Source organism: Pituophis catenifer, unplaced genomic scaffold, assembly GCF_029215685.1.
Source record: "Pituophis catenifer annectens isolate HBS135680 unplaced genomic scaffold, rPitCat1.0.hap2 SCAF_2, whole genome shotgun sequence".
In the NCBI taxonomy this organism is placed as follows: domain Eukaryota; kingdom Metazoa; phylum Chordata; class Lepidosauria; order Squamata; family Colubridae; genus Pituophis; species Pituophis catenifer.
In genome coordinates, this window is record NW_027256882.1 from 161,644,197 (window position 1) to 161,657,324 (window position 13,128).

The following is a 13,128-nucleotide window of genomic DNA, read 5'->3' on the forward strand; positions in this document are numbered from 1 at the left end:
TAATGCACATTATTTTTTGCATCTGAGAGTAAATATACAACTGCATCTGCCTGCAAACTTGTTTTTTGTAATGTTCATGCTGACTGCATCAGATGATTATTCCTCCAAAACACAGATCTGAGAAAAAGAAATCATGGGTGGAGTGATCTGTATTACTGTAATAATATTAGTTTTTAAGCAATCTGTGATGTTCAATGTACATTGCAAAGTAGGATTAATTGCAGATTTGATATTTTTTTAAAACAAATTATTGCTCAGACTACTGAAGAAGATGAGAAATGGATCACAATGCATAACTGAACTTTTTACCACTGGCAAATAATCTGAAATTTGTCTTTACATATTTTAATATGTGTGCTATATTTATAACTTTAAAATGTCTTCTTGTGAATTTTGAAGAATTATATTTCATTACTATTTTATATTATTTTAATATACTTTGATTATGTGCCATCAAGTCAGTGCTGACCTTTAGTAACCACATACACAGACCTTTTCCAGGAAGATTTAATATACTTACTGGTCATTTATTATAGCTGTATTCTTTAGGCTTTACATGCATTGCATTTTTAATTCTGACTGAAATTTTCCAAACCTCTAACAAACACAAAACACATTTTGTTATTTAGCCTCAAAATTAATTTCATACATAAAAAATTAAAATCCGCTATTTATTCCCTAGTATATTGGGAAAATAGTTTCAACTCCTAGTCCTTTTCATCATGGAACTCAAACACATATTCTTTGCACTGAATGGAACTCCAACATATTTGCACCAAGAATTCTCAAAATATGAAATAGCATCTTCTAAAACAGCTTTCCATTATGTGTTCTGACTATGTCTCCCAAATTTTCTAACACACTGGCTATCACACTGAAAATGCTAGGCTAGAAAGATATGTATGATAGTTGTAGACTCTAATTTTTTTTCCTGTCAAGTGCTTTGCTTAATCTAGGATTTAAAGTAAGGACAATATTTATTGGGATGTTTATCCTATCCAATTTCTTGCTTTCTCACATGTTCAGCAAGTTGCAGGCATACATTAGTGAAAACAAAAAGCTATATTATTACTGTTATTTTAAATTGTTCAGCACTGCAACTTTCAATATAAAGGAGGAATTAATTAAAGCTTTTCTGATATGAGGCCATGCTAAAGTTGTTATTAAAATAAATAGCTAAAAATTAAAACTGAAGGATTTGCAAACCCCCCCCCCTCTTTTAAAAAATGGTGTATACTTGGTTTCACTTGGTTTTTGAAGTCTTCAGGTCTCTTCACTATTTCCAGATCAAACGGGAAAGCATATGCCCAATTTAAAGAGGGACAAATCAGGGAGACTTATGACCACAACTGAGCCCAAAATTTATGTTGTGAAACATTTGTTAAGTGAGTTTGCCCCATTGTGTGACTTTTCTTTGTGGTTAAGTGAATCATTGCAGTTGTTAAGTTAGTAAGATGGTTGTTAAGTGAATCTGTCTTCCCCATTGACTTTGCTTGTCAGGTCACAAAAGGTGATCACATGACCCCAGGACACTGCAACTGTCATAAATATGAGCCAGTTGCCAAGCATCTGAATTTTGAACACGTGACCATGGGGATGCTGCAAGAGTCGTAAGGGTGAAAAACGGTAGTAAGTTATTTTTTTCAGTGCCGTTGTAACTTTGAATGGTCACTAAATGAACTGCTGTAAATTGAGGACTACCTGTACTTCTGTATCAGGATTTGTATAATAAGAACAGCCTCCAGGTCATATTCTTACAATGCTACATTTCAGATTGCAACCTTTGAAATAGTAAACTGAATAGTAGGAAGGGTACCATCCAGATGCTTGAACACAAAGTCCACAGAATATCAGAATTGGACTATTATCTCAGCCCGCTATTTCAAAAGTCTCCTGAAAACCCCCCCCCCCCAGCTTTAACTGCCCTCCTAATATGCCAGTAGGATTTCTGAGAAATTCTGCGAAGATGTCCACTTTACAAAAAGCTCCATTTCCGTGCACAGCAGCAAAGGTTCAGTTAGTGTGTGTTTGTGCTGTAAGGTATCTGCAAAGGGCAGCAGCTGGTGCCCTGCTTTAAATATAGCTCCTAAATCCACACTCTCCACAGTTACCATACAGTACAACAGTCAGACCTAAAGCAAAATATATTCCCCTCTGATAAAAAATTCACACCTGGGCTGCATGGTGCAAGATATCCCTTATATTTTTTTAAAAAAAACTCTCCTTACATTGTGATTTTAAGTGCTTTTTATTTTAGACTTTCTCCAAAAGACCCAAATTGCAAATATAGCCCATACTTCCCAATCATTTTTTCTGAGAGATCAATCCCATGGAGGAGGAGATGCTGGCAACTCGCCACTAACCCAGTTGAAATTAAAAGGGAAGTAACATTCAAATCTGGATTTTCCCAACCAGAGTCTAGCACTGTATTGCTATAGCACATTGTTGTGAATATTAGGAGAAGTCTACCTCACCAGTTTCACAAACAGGAAACTGTACATTATTTCATCATGTGGGAGTATTATAGCTCTATACTGAGGAAGTAGAAATGTAAAACTAAGCAGAAAAGACTGTTAGCTTGTTTGGAGGAGGTAAGACGTATGTTAAGGTAGCTCCTTGGAATATTTACAGAGATCACAAATTGCACCTTGACAGTAACATACTAGAATATATATTTGATTCAGGAAACTTCATTTGACTATTAAAAGTTCTTTAAAAGCTGCAAAATTATCCTGAAGCTCAATAAAAACCAAAGGCAAAAATAAGGCATGAATTTTGGAATAGTAGTGTATCTACTATATCTTCAGTAATTGTATTTTATTTTTCATCCAATGGATTTTAGAATCCCCTTCCCTTCTACATTCCTTTTGCTCTCATACACTTTTATGATAACAGCAATACCATTTCTACAATGCAGGTATTGTGCTACACTGCCCTTTCCTTTCATATGCTGCAATTTTAATTGGATTTTCTTATAACTGTTTGTGAGTCTCCTTTCAAGTGCATAAGCTTCTACTCAGAGAGTCAAAACCTCTAATGTTAGCATGATTCTTTAAAGCAAGGGCCAAGAAAATCAAATTCCTTTTACTTCTTTATATAAAAAACAGTGGGCTTCTACAGTGAAGCTAAAGTGAAAAGACTTGTATCACATGCACCAATAGCATCTGTCTTTACACCAACTTTGTATTTAAATATGAAGCAGGGGATCTAACATATTTAGAGCCCACCAGCTGAAAGTAGTTTGAATGGCTCCATATTTTAAGCTTTATTTTAAAGACAAGATACAAAGCCATCCTTTTTTTGGCTCATGCTGTAATTTTCAGCAAAATGAAGCAAAGAACGAACGTTGTCTTACCTGAACGTTCCTTCTCTGCGCGCTGATGGAGAACAGTGTATTGAATGTACTGTGGTGCTTTTTCAACAGTAGAGATAGGATAGTAGACTATAGACTTGCTGCAGAGGAAAAGCTAGAAGATCCTGAACATATTTCAGGTGGAGAACATAATTCCATGTTACCCCTTTTAGGTAGTTCACACAAGAAGCACAACTATGAACACCAATTCTATCTTTATTATAAAGCTATATTAACAAAATCTTGCAGGACTGAAATTATTTATCCTCTTCTTTCCTTTTGCTCTCTGGAAAACTAGGGAGTTTCCCCTTCTTGGAACATTTCTCATGTGTCTTGCCTCTCCTTCTGTAGAATGAGATTATTATTATTAGTAGTAGTATTTATTAAATTTATTTGCCCCTTATCTTGCCACAAAGTGACTCTGGGAGGCTTATAAAGTTAAGAAAAATAATACAAATACAGATATAGCAATAAAATCTTAAGTTATGGTAAAAAGACGGGGAGGAAGGGAACAAGGTGCGCAGGGGGTGAGATATCTTTTACATGACAGTTGTCCACTTGGACACAAACGTGGCTACAGTTTATAAATTGTTAATAAAGTGGGAGTTGATGAATAGGGAGGAAATGACAAGTGAGAGGCTGTTCCTATGAACTGCCATTCCCTCTACTGTTTGAAAATGATGAAGTGGAAAGTTTGGCAGTGAATGGATCAAGTAAATGTTCCTCAGGGGCATCTGTGTTGGACAGGCTGCTTGGAGAAATGATCCTTGAAATACCTTGCAGCCAAGTCATGTAGGACGTTAAAGGTCCAAACCAGCATTTTGAAATGCATTTGGAAGCCAGTAAGTATCCAATGCAAGACTTGAACACAAGTATAATGTGTTTATACTGGGCTAGCACATTCTGGTCTAGTTGAAGCTTCCAGATGATTTACAAAGGCAGAGCCATGTAGATCACATTGCATTGATCCCAAGCAAGTGGCGATGAGAGCATCATTGTTGCAAAGTCCTAACATTTGCAACACGGCTACAACTGGTACACTAGTTAAAATGGAGCAAAGGCCTCTGGGCTATGGCTTCCATCTATCCATCTAGAAGTAGCTGTTGAAATCAGGACTACCCTGCACTGTGATCCTGTTTCTTCAAACCTCCCAGCCACCAGACAATGGATCAAGATGCTGAGAGCATGCCTTATGTGGTACGGGAAAACAATGTACAGCTCAGTATCATTAACATATTGTAAACCAACGTATGACCTCCTGCAGCTTCATGTGGTTATTAAGAACCTGGGGAGAGAAAACTAATTTCTGCAACATTTCAGAGAACCTGCCTTAATTCTCTCCTGTCCGTTGACTAGAACTCTCTAGGAACACAACAGAACTTTAAAACAGTTCTCTGCATGTAGTCCAGAAGGATACCATGATGGATAATATCAAAAACTGCTGAGATGCCCAAAAGTACAAGAAGGGAAATCAAGGTCATCTATAGGAACAACCAATCATATCTTAGTTCCATGCCCAGACCTACATCCTGGTTGAAAAGAGTCAAAACCGTCGGATTCCTTTAGGGTGCTCCATAGTTGAATATTGACTGTAGTCTCAATAGCCTTTCTCCAGAAGAGCAGTTTAAAGCCCGGGCAATACTTATCAAATACAGATAGATCTGAGGAAAGCCTCTGAAAGAATGGGTGCATCACAGCCTCTTTTAAGACTACTGGTATCAGTCTCCTGATATCAGGCACTAATTCAAGAACACAAGTGACCAGAGACAACCAAAAGAACACTCTATTTATTTCATTTTGTTAAAGTTCACAGGCCAGAAGCAGTCCTAGATCACGTGGTCACAGACGCTCCCTAGCTATCACAATGGACTCAAGATTTTTGTAAATCTGAGAATTTATAAGCAAATTGCTGTTCCAACTGTTCCTAATGGCTGGGTGGGAGATCTACCACTTTTTTGGGCATACTGCACTCTTATCTCTGTCATCTTTCTAGGAAGTTAGCAACTGGTACCATGTCAGACGTATTCAAGGATTTGAATGGGGCATGGATTAGGGCTTAGATAATTAGCTGAAAGTTCCATAACAGATAACAAAAGACAGTGGTTGGTCTTAGTAGTGAGGCCCATCTTAGAAATCTTTCTTTTTTTCTTCTTTAGAAATATTCTAGTGATAAAATTGAAGAAGGGGCTGATAGAGGATTGTCTATGGAGGATGGTAAGTTGTAGCTCCTTGTCAAAGTTCATTCCAAAGAAAACAGGACTGGGAAGGAGGCCGATTTTTGTGGGGTTCACTCCTTTTTGTTACGGTATTTACAAAAACTCATGTACATGTGGGTGGTATAAGCTGTTTGGATGTTAAGATACTCTGTATGGTTTTTGGTACAATATTAAAGGCTAATAAGGTGGCCCCACCCAATCTTCAGGTGAGTAGGTATAACTAACTGCAATCTAAATGATATTATTTATTTATTTATTTATTTATTTATTTATTTATTTATTTATTCAACTTCTACATCCACCCATCTCAAGCAAGTGTCTCTGGGCAGCAAAAAATAATAAAACATTTAAAAACAATTATAATACAATACCCTTGCAATTTGATTCAGTTGGGAAGCCTCAAAATGGGAGTTCCTGGTCTCTCTCTCTCTCCCCCCATCGGAGGTGGGTGAATACTGGTGTGGGTCTGTTCTGGAGGGACTCTGGCCAGACTTAGGACTTCCCTATGAACATCTGGGGAGTAGAAGACCACGCCAAACTTCAGTGAGGAGGAAAAAAACATTAAACTAATCCTTAAACTTGAAAGATTAAGTTTAAAATTCCAGTAAACCAAATGTTTGGCGACTATGTCACATTTCAAATTTTAAAAACTGGGATGAAAAAAAAATGTTCCTGAGCTGGAATGGGGCCCTAGGCTAATTATGTGTCCTAGAAAACATCACGCTCATAAGCAATTTGTTTACATATTCAGGAGATGATGCAGAGGCTGAAGCAAAGAAGAAACACATACCTTTCATAAGGCTTTCATTAGGCTCTTTTCCTTTTCTCTCTGATGAAGTAATTTTGGAAATTATAGCTGAAATAATTGACTCAGGTTTTTTCCATAATTGATTGCATTCTAAAGATGGATTATAGACAAAAAAAAAATCAGCGACGGTACCCAAACGTAAGAAAGAGCTCACTTCCACATGTCTTCCGAGAGGGAGGGGATAAAAGCAACGTAAAATTGATCAGTGAGCACTGGCAAAATTATTTCCAAATCTAGACCACTAAGTCATAGGAAGGATGGATAAGAATACATTCTGAGATTTGAAGAACGCATAAAAAGGAAACTACAGTAGCATCCCCACCCCATAGCACTCAAATAAAAACCAAACACCTTTAAAGGCTCAACACGTCTTAATCTATATTTGTCATCCATTTGAGAAGAAACATGATCCACTGCCTATTTATATTGAGAATTGTCCTTGCTTGTTTTCACAACTGTCTGTGCACATGTCTGTCATCGATTGGTTGACAAAGATCACACTTCAGCCATTAAAAATTCAATCAAAAGAATGCTTCCCACAAATATATTTTATGCATTGATTGGGGGTATTTGTTGATTCATAGTATTTATATACCACATAAGTGTGTGTGTGTGTATTTTAGTATGCACATATAATAGTATGTATAAAATAAAATAAAATACTGTAATTTGCCTCTATTTTACATTCAGGAACTGATCCACCTTAACTAGGGCACTAGTTCCAATATCAATATTGGAAAGAGATAGGTTGACAGATGAGCAAAACCAATGAGAAGAAAAATCTGAGAATCTGACACTTCAACCATTCGTACTGATTTGCCTTTCATCTTGCCACCATTTTAGGAAGACAAACTCCAAGAAAGTTCAGCATGCTGCACTTCAAAAATACTTTCAGAAAGAAACCAAATGTAAGGTTTAAATATGGTTTTCAACCCAATGTTGCATCTTAAAGTACGGAAAATGGTTTTTTAAAATTCCAATAAAAACAAATTTGAAAATAAGGACAATTTTGAGGTGTAAAGAACGAAATAAGCTTCAACTGCTGCCTCAATATGGGCCCAGACATGACCCACAGATCCCTCATGAAGCCAATCTTTTGAAGAATAGCTTTTCAACTAGCCAAGAGCAACTAGTGTGCAGAGCAGAATATCCCACTCACTATGAGACATCAAATGCACTCCAAATGGTTGCCAGTTGTCAGGAATCCCATATAAAACTTCAAGCTTGCATATTTCCATCCATTAGATGCTGTGTTTCTTAATATAGATTTGAATAACAGTTAAAGGGAGAATGTTATAAATGCCTCTTTCAAGTATCTTCCCCTGCCTCACGCATGAGACCGCTAACTACTTTGTATGCCTGAAATAAACAAAGAATTGTGTCTGAAAAGCAGTTTCATTTCTCATGCTTAGTAACAAAAATCACTCTTGACTAGCACCTGTATAATTAGCTTTCCCAGTGTTTAAACTGGGAGGTACCTTGTGTTAACAACAGATTTAAGGAGCTGCTCTTTGCCACTATGCAGTTGCTAGAACTGCAATCCATGTCCCATAGTTTCCTGTAATTTCTGACATAATAAATGTAACTAGCTTACCAGAATTGATACATAATGAAGACTATTTTTCTGCCTGTTCTTGATGAAGAAGAGGATTTACAGTAGTCCGAAGCATTCCCACAAGCAATCTTTCTCACTAGTGTTCTCATGCTTCTGGCCCATCCAATAAAATACAACTCTAAGTCAACTTTAATATACCTTAGAGCAGGAGTGAAATCTAAAAATTTTCGCTACCGGTTCTGTGGGCATGGCTTAATTAGTGGGTGGTGCTTAGTGGTCAGGTGACTGGGTGGGCATGGCTTGTTGGTCAGGTGGGCGTGGCCAAGTCAATGTCACTTTGTTGCCCTTTTTTAACCTACAAAACACAACACAACACAACTGGCTCACCCACAATGTAAAAGCAGCTGTGCTAGACCCAAAATGGCCCCTGCAACAAGCAGGAACCTCACACAGCCCCAAAAAGCTCAAAAAACCAACTTTCACACTTGACACACACACAACACAACACAACTGGCTCACCCACAATGTAAAAGCAGCTGTGCTAGACCCAAAATGGCCCCTGCAACAAGCAGGAACCTCACACAGCCCCAAAAAACCAACTTTCACACTTTACACACACACACACAACACAACACAACTGGCTCACCCACAATGTAAAAGCAGCTGTGCTAGACCCAAAATGGCCCCTGCAACAAGCAGGAACCTCACACAGCCCCAAAAAGCCCAAAAACCAACTTTCACACTTTACACACACAAAATTCCACATATAGCTTTGTGAGATTTTGTGTGTTTGTGTAATTAGAGTGAAACACTACAGAAACACACAAAATCTCAGAAAGCTGCACAAATATTATTTTATTTTATTTTTATTTTTATTTTTATATACTGCTCAAAAAAATAAAGGGAACACAAGCAGAAGACATCCGAGATCTGAATGAATGAAATAGCCTTATTAAATACTTTGGTCTTTACATACAGTAGTTTATACACTGCTAAAACAACTAAAGGGAACACAAAACTACTGTATGTAACAAACAAAGTATTTAATAAGGCTATTTCATTCATTCAGATCTCGGATGTCTTCTGTTTGTGTTCCCTTTATTTTTTTGAGCAGTGTATAAAAGCAGCTAAATTTAAAATTTCTTAAACTTTAAATGGCTAGGTCTAAAAAAAGAATGACTAAAAAAACTATTATTAACTATTTTTTTTAAAGCTCCCAAAGGGGAAAAAACTTACAGGCAGGCAGATAGAGCTGCTCACCGATGAGCTTGATTGCAGGCAGGGAGATTCAATTGCTTGCTGATGCAATGGATTGCAGGGATTACAGCAAGCGAAGCAAGGCAGGCGTTGCAACCAGCAGCTAAGGTAAGCAAGCTGAAGGCTGGGGGGGAAGGGATTTTTGCTACTGGTTCTCTGAACTGCCCGCCGCCATCGCTACCTACTCGCCCGAGCCGGTCCGAACTGGGAGCATTTCACCCCTGCCTTAGAGATCTTTTTTTTCCCTGAAAATCATGTTCCATATAAAGGCGTTTTTATAATTCCTTCATTACTTTAGATCTATTGGTTGATGTCAACCGTCACAGATATTCTCTATCACAACCATCACATTTATCTAAGGATAAATGTGTGCATATGACAAAAATGAACAAGCATGTATATTTCAACCAGTTCAAAAAAGGCAAGGGAAAACAAATATGTTAACCAAATCAATAACCACGTATTAAAACTAATTGTCTGTAAAGGTGTCCCATTTAAAATTTTTGTTTCTTCTTCCATTTCTTTTTATTTTATATTGTGCTTTTATGGTGTAAGCCTAAAGGCAAGGATTTTCTTACCTCTGTTCTTTGTAAGGTATGCTGGGAGTTTGGGAGGCTAAAGCTCTAGCATAAGCAAACTACAGAGCCATGATACAAATAAGTCAACTCAATATATGAGTTGCGAATTTTACCCAAACTTCAAGGCACAACAAACTGGTTACATAAAAGTACACAAAGTAAAATGCCAAGATGACCACTCAATTTACTAAAATTAAGTTGTATGTCAATGGGCACTTTCTTACTATGTCACATGCTAAGGGATATGCTTCTGTAAGAAAAAAAAAATCTAAGTCAACATCCTGAAAACTGTACAGTTCCCAACAAACCCAATAAAGCAGTGGTTGCAATAAGTCATTAAAAAGAACCCTTCGTTCTTTGCTTCCAGGAACATTGTATGTAGACACAACTCATCTTGCCGAAGCAGCAAAATCTCCCTAGCCAAAAAAGTGAAAGGAAGGAAATCTGTGCTTTGAAACTGTTCCAAAAGCACATCGCTCCTTGACGATGTTTCAGAGGAAATACATTGCTCCCATGCTCACTGAACTTTCTGATGCATGCCGGATAATATATTGACCCTAGTAGCTCAACTGAGAGGAATCAAGCGTGAATCCTCACGCTTTCTATTACTAGTCAAGGAGGTTGTTAAATTAGTTGTGCCTGGTTTTATGACTTTTTGCCACAGCTGTTAAGCGAATCATGGCAGTTGCTAAATGAATCATGCAGTCATTAAGGTAATTCAGCTTTCCCTTTGACTTTGCTTGTTGGATTCCGGCTGGGAAAGTCACAAATGGTGAACGCATGATCTCAGGATGCTGCAACTATTATGAATACAAGCCAGTTGTCAAACGGACGTTGGCTTACCTGAACGTCCCTTTTAGGAGTGCTGCGACCACTGTCCATGGCTGGGGAACTACACTTCAGATCTTGACAGTAACTGAGTGAGAGCTGTTAAACTCTCCCTGCTAGGACACGCCTCCAGTCCCATGATCCTCCAGTCTATCACGAAGACACAGCAAGACTCCAATAGAAAGGTCCAACAGCAAATCCAAACACGGGAACTGGAAACACGGCAGACAGTCTGAAAGAAACTGCAACAGCAGAATAACACACAAACAAGGGAGGGAATGGACAGTGGTCGCAGCACTCCTAAAAGGGACGTTCAGGTAAGCCAACGTCCGTTTTCCAGAGTGCTGCTCCCACTGTCCATGGCTGGGACATACCCAAGCTCAAGTACTAGGGCGGGAGACTGGATGCCCCAAACCTGTGTCCAAGGCTACCCTTTGTAGTACTCGGCGCCCGAAGGAAGCGTCCGAAGAAGCATATGAGTCAATCCGATAGTGACGGATAAACTGTGACACCGAGGACCATGTTGCAGCCCGGCAAATATCTTCCACCGAGGCTTGTGTCGCCCACGCAGCGGAGGTAGCCGCGCTGCGTGTGGAGTGTGGTAGGATTCTACCCGGTACAGGTTGTCCCAACAGCTCATACGCCAATGAGATACACGCTTTGAGCCACCTGCCGACTGTAGCTGCAGATATCTTCTGTCCCATCGAGGCAGGATGGAAGGAGACCAGCAGGGCCTCCGTCCTACGAAAGGAAGAGGTCCGATGAATATATATGCGCAGAGCCCGCTTAACGTCAAGTTTATGCCAACGACGTTCCGTAGAATTCCTCGGAGCTGGACAGAAGTCCGGCAAGGATAGTTCCTGCGCCCTGTGAAAGGGAGTATTTACTTTCGGAAGGAACGTAGGGTCAAGCCTGAGAATCACCATACTGTCGCGGAAAAGACAAAGGTCCTCTCGAATAGAGAGCGCTGAGAGCTCCGATACCCGGCGGGCGGATGTGATAGCCAACAGGAATGTTATCTTAAATGACAGATGTTTTAGCGTAGCCGTCCTAATAGGTTCAAATGGAGAAGCTGTCAGGGCCCGAAGCACCAGAGGGAGATCCCAAGTAGGGTATCTGTGGACCTGTGGTGGGCAGAGATTGGTCGCGCCGTGGAGAAAGCCCCTGATGAGCGGGTGTCGTGAAAGAGAATCGTAGGGAGGACACTTCAGAACGGTGGATAAGGCAGCAGTCTGTCGCCTCAGGGTCGCCGGGGCCAGGCCTTTCTGAAGACCGGAATGCAGGAATTCCAAGACCTCCTCCACCGTCGCCGAGGTGGGATCCACATGCCTCGAAGCCCCCCAAGTGCAGAAAGCTCTCCAGGAAGCCTCGTAAATACGGCAAGTTGACGGGCGTCTGGCCGCCTGTATAATCTTGACAACTCCGTCTGACAGATGAGACTTCTTTAGGAGGACGCGCTCAAACGCCAAACGGCCAAGTGGAGCCATTGGGGCTCTGGATGACAAACGGCCCCTTGGAGCAGAACTACTTGAGTGGGCGGAATCACCCAGGGCGGAGACACGGAGAGAGAGAGAAGGTCTGCGTACCAGGCCCTGCGTGGCCAATTGGGTGCCACCAGGATCAGGTCCGCCTGTTCTCTCAGCAATTTCCTCACGACTCGTGACAGTAGAGGAATGGGGGGAAATGCATATAGGAGGCCTACTGGCCAGTGACATCTCAGGGCGTCTCGGTCCTCCGCCGACGGGTCTTGGTAGCGGGATATGAAGCGGGGCAGTTGAGCGTTCCTCCGTGAAGCAAACAAGTCGATCATCGGAGTGCCGAACCTCAGACAGATTTCTTGAAACAGGCGGGGGTGGAGTTGCCACTCTGCTGGGTCTATCTGTTCCCTGCTTAGCCAGTCTGCTCGGACATTGTCCACACCCGAGATGTGGTCCGCCTTTATCGACTGTAGATGACGTTCTGCCCAGTGGAACAGATGTTCCGCCTCGAACATCAGCGACTTTGACCTTGTGCCTCCTTCCTTGTTTATATGCGCCTTTGCCGCCGTGTTGTCGGTAAGGATCAATATGTGTCGACCTCTCACCGACTTCTGGAAGTGACAAAGCGCCAGTCTCACCGCCCTCAGCTCGAGCAGATTTATGCTGCAGCGGCTCTCCGTCGCGGACCACTGACCCTGAGCAACGAGGCTGCCCAGATGCGCTCCCCAACCTCGTAGGCTGGCGTCCGATGTTAAGGTCAGCCTGTCCGGCTCTGTGAAGTCGCAGCCCTGTAGAATCGCAGGAGAAAGCCACCAGGACATCGACAGGCGGGTCTGGGGAGGCAAGGATACCCTGATGCTCGAGCTGGCAGAGCCCGATCGTTGGAAGGGGAGGAGAAACCACTGTAACGCCCGGGAGTGTCTGCGTGCCCACGGAACGACGTTGTAGCAGGACACCATTTTCCCCAGTAGTTGTGATAGGAGCGAGAGCGGTACCTTCTCGAGCGGTTGAATTTGTCGAATCAGGTTGGTGATGCTTTGAGCCCTGTCTGGTGAA

General features: G+C 40.9%; 1 protein-coding gene across 2 annotated transcripts in view; it reads right to left on the minus strand.

The window, feature by feature from the left end:
* LOC139312821 (cyclic AMP-dependent transcription factor ATF-7) overlaps positions 1-13,128 on the minus strand; it is a 122,817-nt gene that overhangs the window by 88,779 nt on the left and 20,910 nt on the right. The window contains exons 2-4 of one of the 2 annotated variants that reach the window (XR_011600033.1): positions 6,359-6,466; positions 5,940-6,081; positions 3,561-3,697 (exon numbers count right to left, since the gene is read on the minus strand). The exons of the other annotated variant lie outside the window; for it this stretch is intronic. The gene's annotated coding sequence lies outside the window, so the exon portion shown is untranslated. Of the gene's footprint in view, positions 1-3,560; positions 3,698-5,939; positions 6,082-6,358; positions 6,467-13,128 lie in introns of those variants that run through there. 2 annotated transcript variants of the gene reach the window in all.